This window comes from Centroberyx affinis, unplaced genomic scaffold (assembly GCF_046629955.1).
Source record: "Centroberyx affinis isolate AG114_WGS23_722 - 3 ecotype Tasmania unplaced genomic scaffold, CSIRO-AGI_Caff_v1 ptg005393l_1, whole genome shotgun sequence".
Taxonomy (NCBI): domain Eukaryota; kingdom Metazoa; phylum Chordata; class Actinopteri; order Beryciformes; family Berycidae; genus Centroberyx; species Centroberyx affinis.
In genome coordinates, this window is record NW_027282698.1 from 70823 (window position 1) to 79598 (window position 8776).

General features: G+C 42.0%; 1 pseudogene; it reads left to right on the forward strand.

Moving 5' to 3' along the window:
* Window positions 1–3734: 3734 nt before the first annotated feature.
* LOC139667264 (piggyBac transposable element-derived protein 4-like) lies at window positions 3735–5083 on the forward strand (annotated as a pseudogene).
* The last annotated feature ends 3693 nt before the right edge of the window (window positions 5084–8776 follow it).

Sequence of the window (8776 nt, forward strand, 5' to 3'; positions counted from 1 at the left end):
CATAAATCTGCCAGCTCAATTAATCAAGCGGTTCCCCTGGGGGGCAGCTGGAGCCAGCCTCAAACCCCGCTGACGTGCCCCCAGCGCTGCGCAGCACTCCCACAGGGCTTTAGAGCCGGCTGCTCCCCCGAGAATGACAGGAGGAAATAACTGTCTCAACTGCAGAATGCGACCAGACTCCCATGTGTGACCTTTCTGCTGGGAGAGAGAGAGAGAGAGAGAGAGAGAGAGGGAGGGAGGAGGGAGGGGAGAGAGAGAGAGAGAGAGGCAGAGAGAGAGAGAGAGAGAGAGAGAGAGGAGAGAGAGAGAGAGAGAGAGAGAGAGAGAGAGAGAGAGAGAGAGAGAGAGAGAGAGAGAGAGAGAGAGAGAGAGAGAGAGAGAGAGAGAGAGAGAGAGAGAGAGAGAGAGATGCTTCATGCTTTGGCAACATTGTTTGTAAACTTCCATGCCAATAAAGCAAATTGAATTGAATTGAAATTGAGAGAGGCAGTGTGTGAGAGAGAGATTGAGAGAGAGAGAGAGAGAGAGAGAGAGAGAGAGAGGCGGAAGAGGAATGCAGTGTGGAATCCATTTTACATTGGCCCTCCAGCTTCTTCATGATCACTGATGCAGCAGCTAAAGGTGCAACTTGTAGCATTTAAGTAATAATCCGTGACATTTCCATGTCAATTAATTTCCTATTTCCTACTCTCTGTTGCCGATGGATATAACACAATACTGATTCAACCAGTTCACAGTACCGCCCACACTGTTTGATTGACAGGTGATCTCTGGAAATGGCAGTGAAGAAACACCACAGCAATGAGCGCTTAGCAGCAACGATGTTGCTAAAATATAAAGCAAGACTCTCACAGATTACCACCTTAAACATCAGTATATCGCTGTCAGATTAATTGTGATACTATTGTATAATTACTGTAAACAAATGAGAACATGGTTGAGATGACTGGCAGTCTTTATCTCACACCATGGTATTGTTAGTGCTTGTGTTTCTCAAAATTAAGACCACATTTCCCATAAACCCTGTTGCTTTCTGTCACAGAAGATGCTACCACTTGTCCCTCCTCCTCCTCCCTGGTGTCACTCCACATGTTTGTTTTCTCTTTGTCTTTACTGAAGAGGATCAACATTGCCTGATGTCAGACAAAACTGTCAACTCGTTACACTCCATTTCCATCTTCAGTCTGACATTGCCTCCACTCTAACCGATTTCCGTGGGGGAGGGGGATTCGATTTTCCCTAACCAATCACTAGAGACCAACGTATCCGCCTGAATCTAACGTCATTTTAAGTCGACAGTGATGCGTAGCCATGACAACACCAGAGACGGTTCAGAAAGTATAGAGCATCTTTGACAACAAGGAGCGAAGTAAAAACAAAGTATTTCGGATTTCAAAGTAATTGGTACTTTTAATTGATTTAGAACAGCCTCGATAGCGGCGTCTATCTTGTCTATAGCGGTCGCCATTGTTGTTATCCTCCTTGGTTCCGGCACACAGCTTGACAACAGCTTGACAACGGCGTTAGTCCCGCCCATGGCACTGATTGGCTAATCGTTAGTCCCCCCCGGTGCTCATTGGACCGATCATTTTTCAACCGAGAAACCGCTGTTTCATGTCACGATGCCAGACGAGAATCAGTCAACTCGGTGGAGTGGGCGGATTCAAAGGTCTGGACCCAGGCAAGGATCAACATGCTGGAAGTGATTTTTCCATCGGCCTTTCACTCCTTCCACCATTGTGAGAAACTCTGAAAGCTTTAGCTCTGTTTGCTCTGGAAGAACAGCGCCCTCTTCCTGTTTTGTACTGCAAAGCAATCTCTCTTTGTGTCACAAAGCAATCCCGCAGATTTCCCGCTAAAACCAACCTGGTAGCACACAATGTAAAATGCAGTGTAGAGCCTGCTGAACTTACCAGCTATCGTCTTGTTTGTTTAGAGTAATTATACTAACATCTCAAAATGAATGTGGTAATGATTTATTGGCATTAAAATGCTACACAAAGCACTGTTAAATAAAAGGTGCACTAACTGTGAGCTGTAATTGCTGATGAACATATGAAATCTAAAAACAAAAACACCAAGATCAACTACAAAAATTATGAATATTAATATAAAACACTATTATTTTCTTAATAGACCTTATTTGACCTTGATTTGATTTGATTAATGATTGTGTAATTTACATCGGACTGATTCTATCAACAATAAAGAATACTAGAAATTTAAATCATACAAATTTTTAGCCAATTTTAACTCAAAGATCAATGAGATCTGAAAGAAGACGACATGCTGGTGCTGAAATAGTTATCAGTGTAGAAGACGCTGCTCAGTTATTCCAACAGACAGAAGTTTGAAGTTGAAGTTTTACTTGAAGTTTTGCTAGCCTCTGGAAACATGCAACAACTGTTGTCAAAAAGAGCAACTCCAGGGAGTGAAATGATTTCAGGCCAGTGGCTTTGACTTTGTTAGTGAAGAAAACTTTTGAGAAACTGATAAAGGGCCGGGAGTGTTGTGTGGAAGATGCTGCAGTTACTTTACTTCATCTATTCTATTGGCACCAAGAGGGAGCAGAGACCCATCTAAGGCTGCTGCTGATAGATTTTTCTTCAGCCTTTGACACTGTCCAGCTCCAGACTGACGGATCTCAGAAGTTCTGAATACTTCCTTGACCCGAATGTTTTCAAAACTCAGTACATGGCAATAGATTTTCAGTAAAATAGCAAACTGGTATTCATCAGAGATTTTCCACCTTGTTATGAGAAATTCTGTCAAGTGAGCTGACTATAATTCACTCCTTACCTACCTCCACTACACGTCCAAGGCTGAACTCTGAGTTAGTTGTCTATTCTACCTTACCCTGACTTCAGTGACCCCCTCCAACATTAATCCTAACTTTTAAAAGTTTTAATATTTCCCCAAACTTAACAACATATTGGCAGAAAATGAAAGTTGCCTTGAATGAAAACAAGCACAGATTCTGTACAGACCCACGGTGCTTGTTCAATTCTGTGCACTGAAGCACTGCGACACGGTTAAATTACCTAATTCAACTAACGTTACTTAACACTCCTATTATGTTGCGGGTCAATTTGACCCGTTTCCACTTTTGAGTTGTCTGAAATACTGCTTACCCTCTCTTTTTCTCCCTGAAATTGTTTGACTTTACCTCATTTAGGGTCATGAACTTACATGCAAAGTGTGGACACACTGATGTGTTGAGAAAAGTCTGTACAGAATTTGTATACACATATGATGTTGCGGGTCATTTACTTTCATGTACAAAGATAGTTGCACAGACCCCAAATAAAAACAAGTCTTTGATGTATAATGTTGTTATGAGTGGTTCTGATTGCCCTGTGGGGATAAAAAGGAGCTTTCCCATAATTCTTCTCAGTGCTGCAACAGACTTTGTCAGACATAGATGCTAAAAAATGAGCTCCAAAAGACTGACAGTCCAAGAAGTCCTATCACAGATTTTCAACTGTGATACTGAAATAGAAGAAGAAGTTTCAGAGACAGAGGATGCTTCAGAGACAGAGGACAGTACAGTTGAAGATCCAGATGTTGAAGAGGATTCAGAGGACGAGTCTGCCGTAGCCTGCCCTCCATCAGATGGAAACAATGGAACACAGCAACCATCAAGCAGAGTGGAGCCATGGAAATCTAAAGATGGTAATATAGAATGGTTACCTTCACCTCAACAAAGCCTACTGTCAGTTTCCAATGTAGTCAAAATGGTTCCAGGGCCTACGCGATTCGCTGTCACTCGAGTCCATGACATACAATCAGCTTTTGAGCTCTTCATACCGCAACCAATCGAGAAGATTACACTGGACATGACCAATTTGGAGGGGAGCCGTGTGTTTCGTGAGAACTGGAAGCCACTGGATCATATTGACTTGCATGCATATATTGGATTGCTGATATTAGCTGGAGTGTAAAGGTCAAATGGAGAAGCTCTGCCAATCTATGGAATGAAGAGAATGGCAGGCCAATATTTCGGGCAACAATGTCTCTGGAAGCATTCCATATAATTTCCCGTGTGATTCGCTTTGATAACCGTGATACCAGACCTGGTCGACGTGAGAGCGACAAATTAGCTGCTATCAGGGAGGTGTGGGATAAATGGGTGGACATTCTGCCTCTCCTGTACAATCCTGGTCCTCATGTTACAGTGGATGAACGTCTTGTTCCTTTCAGAGGGCGCTGTCCATTCCGACAGTCCATGCCCAACAAGCCTGCAAAATATGGCATCAAAATATGGGCAGCCTGTGATGCCAAATCGAGCTATGCATGGAATATGCAGGTTTACACTGGGAAGCCATACAGGGGAGCGCCTGAGGAGAACCAGGGGATGCAGGTGGTGCTGGATATGAGTGAAGGGCTACAAGGTCATAACATAACGTGTGGCAACTTCTTCACATCCTACTGCCTTGGTGTTGAACTACAGAAGAGAAAGCTGACCATGGTGGGAACACTTAGAAAAAACAAGCCTGAACTTCCCAGCGAGCTTTGGAAGATGCAGGGCAGAACGGTGCATTCCTCAAAATTTGCGTTCTCTGAAAATGCAACCGTTGTGTCATACTGCCAAAAGAAAAACAAGAATGTTCTTGTAATGAGCACAATGCACAAAGATGCATCTCTGAGTGCAAGAGAGGACATGAAGCCACAAATCATCCTGGACTATAATTCCACCAGCGGAGGAGTTGACAACCTGGACAAAGTCACAGCGACATACAGCTGCCGGTGCATGACTGCCCATTGGCCTTTGGTGATTTTCTACCACATTGTAGATATATCCACTTAAAATGCCTATATCCTGTGGACTGAAATCAACCAGCAATGGAATGAGGGAAAATTGTACCGACGTCGGCTTTTCCTGGAGGAGCTTGGCAAGGCGCTCATCACTCCCAAGATCCAGAGGCGAACCCGGCCACCTCGATCCCCAGCAGCTGCAGCTGTTGTCCAGAGAGTTCAAGCTGGGCCATCCAGACCCGCATCTAGTCAACCGGCAATGTGGATCCAGTGGATACAGGTGATGGCAAGAAACAGAAAAGATGCCAGGTCTGCCCCCCCTCAATAAGACAGTAAAACCAGCACCACGTGTGTACAGTGCAGGAAATACATCTGCAGAAAGCACACACTTACACTGTGCTCATCATGTGGAGAGTAATGAAAAAGTGAGGGGATTATTTTGACAAAAGGATGAAATCATATCTACAGTAACAGTAACTGAGCTTACTTTTACAAAATACAAAAAATATATAGGCCTACTTAGGGAAATTGAAAATGTTTGCATTACGTTAATTAAACAGTGTTATCAAAATGCCACAGCTTGTGAGAAAGGAAATATGTTTATTAAACAGTTGTTAAATATAGTGTATATATAATATGTTCTCATATTTCTTCTTTCTGAATTTTCTGACAAGCCATAATAAAGTCAGTTACTGTTTTGACCTGATTATTTGCCTGTTTTTGAGTGTATTTAAACTGTGCGGGTCAATTTGACCCGAGTGATAAAGAAAGTAGCTGCCAAAATGGGCGGTAGAGCAGACAATCTTACCAGTCACAATCTTAAGTTCATCAGCATTTGCTTGGTGGCTGGTGTTTATTTCAAACTCTTACTAAGATTCAACATCACATGTCAATGAAGAGTAGTGAAGAAGAGTAGAGTGGACATTGTATGTTCACCTGGGTTTCCTCCCACAGTCCAAACACAGCAAGGAATGTGAGTGATTGTCTATGTATCTGTGATGGACTGGCAACTTGTCCAGTGTCTTCCATCCAGTGCATGCTGGGATAGGCTCCAGGCCCCTGTGACCCTGAACAGGAATAAGCTCAGCCTGACAGCCTTCATGAAATTACTGTTCTCAGTCTTTCTGGACTCGGGGGAAACATACACCAAATGCAGGGGCTGTGTGCAGAATCTCAGTTGTCTCAAAGCTTAAAGTCCTCCTCTAACTCGTCTGCTTCTCCTTATTATCTGCATCCCCCCTTATTGATTTCTCTTATTAAATCTATACCAATTACTAAGGGATAATGGCTTTTACCTGGACTCACCTCATCAGTGTGCTTCATGAAAAGAGCAAGTGTCCCTAATATTTTGTACATCCAGTGTATTTCAAAGTCAGAGATTCCACAGAAGCTCAAACGTTTCAGATTCAACCATAGTTTTCTCATCACAAGGTCTGATTCCTCTGATTTCTAAAAACAACCACTAGAGGGAGACAATAATGAAACTATTTAATTCCAAAAGCATGTCAATAGGTTGAATGAATGGCTCATGGATCAATTGCCAAGTAATGCTGCAAGTTGTTATTGCTCTTTTTATAAACATATTTGTTTGAATTTCATTGCAATGCTTTACACAGTAAGGATTATAATCAAAGAGCTGGGAAAGATACATCAGGCCAGCTGGCCTAGTGGTTCATATCATTAAAGCATTTTTCAGTGGGATGTTTTACTTAAGCTGCAGAATTTCTGATGCACTTGACCAATAGGAAGCAACATTAAAATTTTGTATTCAGTGTATTTTCACTTGATTGGTTAATCTGTAGTGCAGAGGCTTACTATATTTTTGGTTTCCATATCAACCTAATTTGTCTGTTCTTGAAAATCCTGAATAAAATATGTGTATGTTGGATAAAAATAAATAAGTATGTGTATGTGGCTGCACAATGGGAGGCATGGTTAAATCGTGTTGGTTGTTGACGGGGAAAACGTTGCAATCTTTGATGCTTGCCAGCAATCCCCATTTTAGCTGAGGTCCTCTCTCCCATTCAAAGTGTTTGGCAAACACAGAGGTACAGCAGGACTGTGCAGGACTGTTGAATGGCCAGGAATTATTTATTACTGCTTTAGCAATTGCAGTTTCAGACTAGGCAATGAAGCAAAGGAAAATGCTAATTCAGGATCCTGCAACAGTCTGTATTAGGAGAAAATTTGTTAAGGTAGAGAAACGGACTTGCTGTTTCAAATCCCTGGATTCACTGTCAGTGAATCAGTGGCAGTAGTGAACAAGAAGTGCTCTCCCCACCCTCATTAATTACTGACAATGTCCCCTTGAGCATGGCACTTAACCCCTAGCAGTACAGGATTGTGGTTGGACATGGTAGCTTCCACATGCATGCCTGTGTTTGTGTGTGTGTAAAGCCTCCCTGCAAGACAAGAGTTAAAAACGGGAAAGCGACACTGCAGTAGTACGGAAAGTCCTGTCTCTTCTTCCACTTTAAAACATCCAGCAAGTCAACAAAGGCCCTCAGTCGGGAATCTGCCGTTCATCCTCTGCCTGTTGAGCTGCAGTTCAGCTTCAGCCCAGCAGATGGTAGGAGTGACCTGCTGTGAGGTCAGCCGACTTCCTCTAGTGAGGGACATGGGCGCCGTGCCTGACTGCCAACTCAGGCATTATCTCACTCCAGTTCTTGATTCCATTACACAGGCAAAGGGGGAAAATAGGGCTGACTCACAGTATGGTAAGTACTGCTGCTCTCCCAGTAAACGAATGAAGTGTTCTCCAAGTCTGAGTGAGATAGGGCTATACTAAATCTGACTTAGTGGCTCATTACAATCAGCAGTGCTTTTGAATATGCCCTCTTTAAGATGATAATAGAAGACCTACTCAAACTGATTAATACGAGGTCAGGGTTGCTTTACAGTAACCCTTTGGCAGCCATTATATTGTTACTGGAAAAGGCTTGTGCCAATGAGTTTTGTAAATTAGCTTGCACATTCTTAGTGCACTTTGTTTTTGTCTCCGGTGAGAAGTGACCAGAGTGTTTATGGAGTGTTAAAGTATTAAATTCACTTTTTTTTTATCATCTTCCGCAAATGTAATGAGGCTCAGCTAATGTAATCTACCAGTAACACTGGTTTTAGGGCTTTAACATGAAGTCAGTGGATCCTGCAGTCACTTGGGAGGATGAACCTGCCTGGAGTACCGGATGGGTGTGGTTTGCCATACAGGGCAATAAAATTAGTTTAGGCTTCTGACTAGACTAGATTTGGACTAGATTTGATTGTAGGGTTCGACTGATATTGGTTTCTCAGGCCGATATCGATCCCAATTATTTTAGACTTAGGTTGCCGATAGCCAATGTTTTATGCCGATATTCAATATCTTTAAATTTGACCATTTTCATGCCAAAAAAGTATTAAGTCCCCCCCAAATTGTATTCTTGGGGGCATGGAAAAACCTCTGAAACCGCATTTAGACCATGAGACACTAAAAGTCTCCTCTGCACCTATTCAGTGGTGGGGGAAACGTTTAAATAAAGACTTCATTTACAAGAAACATAATTGAACAATTAAATGAATTAAATGTGCAAAGAAAATATAATTATCCTTTTATAAAATGATACTTATCCTGATGGGATAAACCCCGCCCACCCAGAGTTCTTATTGGATCACAACAACTGCTAAAAAATATATATATATTTGCTAATATTATTTGACCCAGGTCTGGCAGCCACTTGGCTTTGTAGTCTGGGCTTTGCAGTACTTTTATTTGAAAAAAAAAAAAAGACTCTGCTTTAGGCCATGCTGTATGATTTGAAGCTTTTTGAAAAATTATTGACGGTTTCCTAATATTAAATTATACTGCAGGGAGTGTAGTTTGGGGAACAACTACAGTTTACGGTATATAGATATAGCATACGATTCATCTATCTACTTAAGTGTCATACAAATATGTAAAGCATGAGCACATTTCACATTCTTACATTCTCACATTCTCACATTCAACGTACTCATTACAGCATTATAACATTCCATGAGTTGT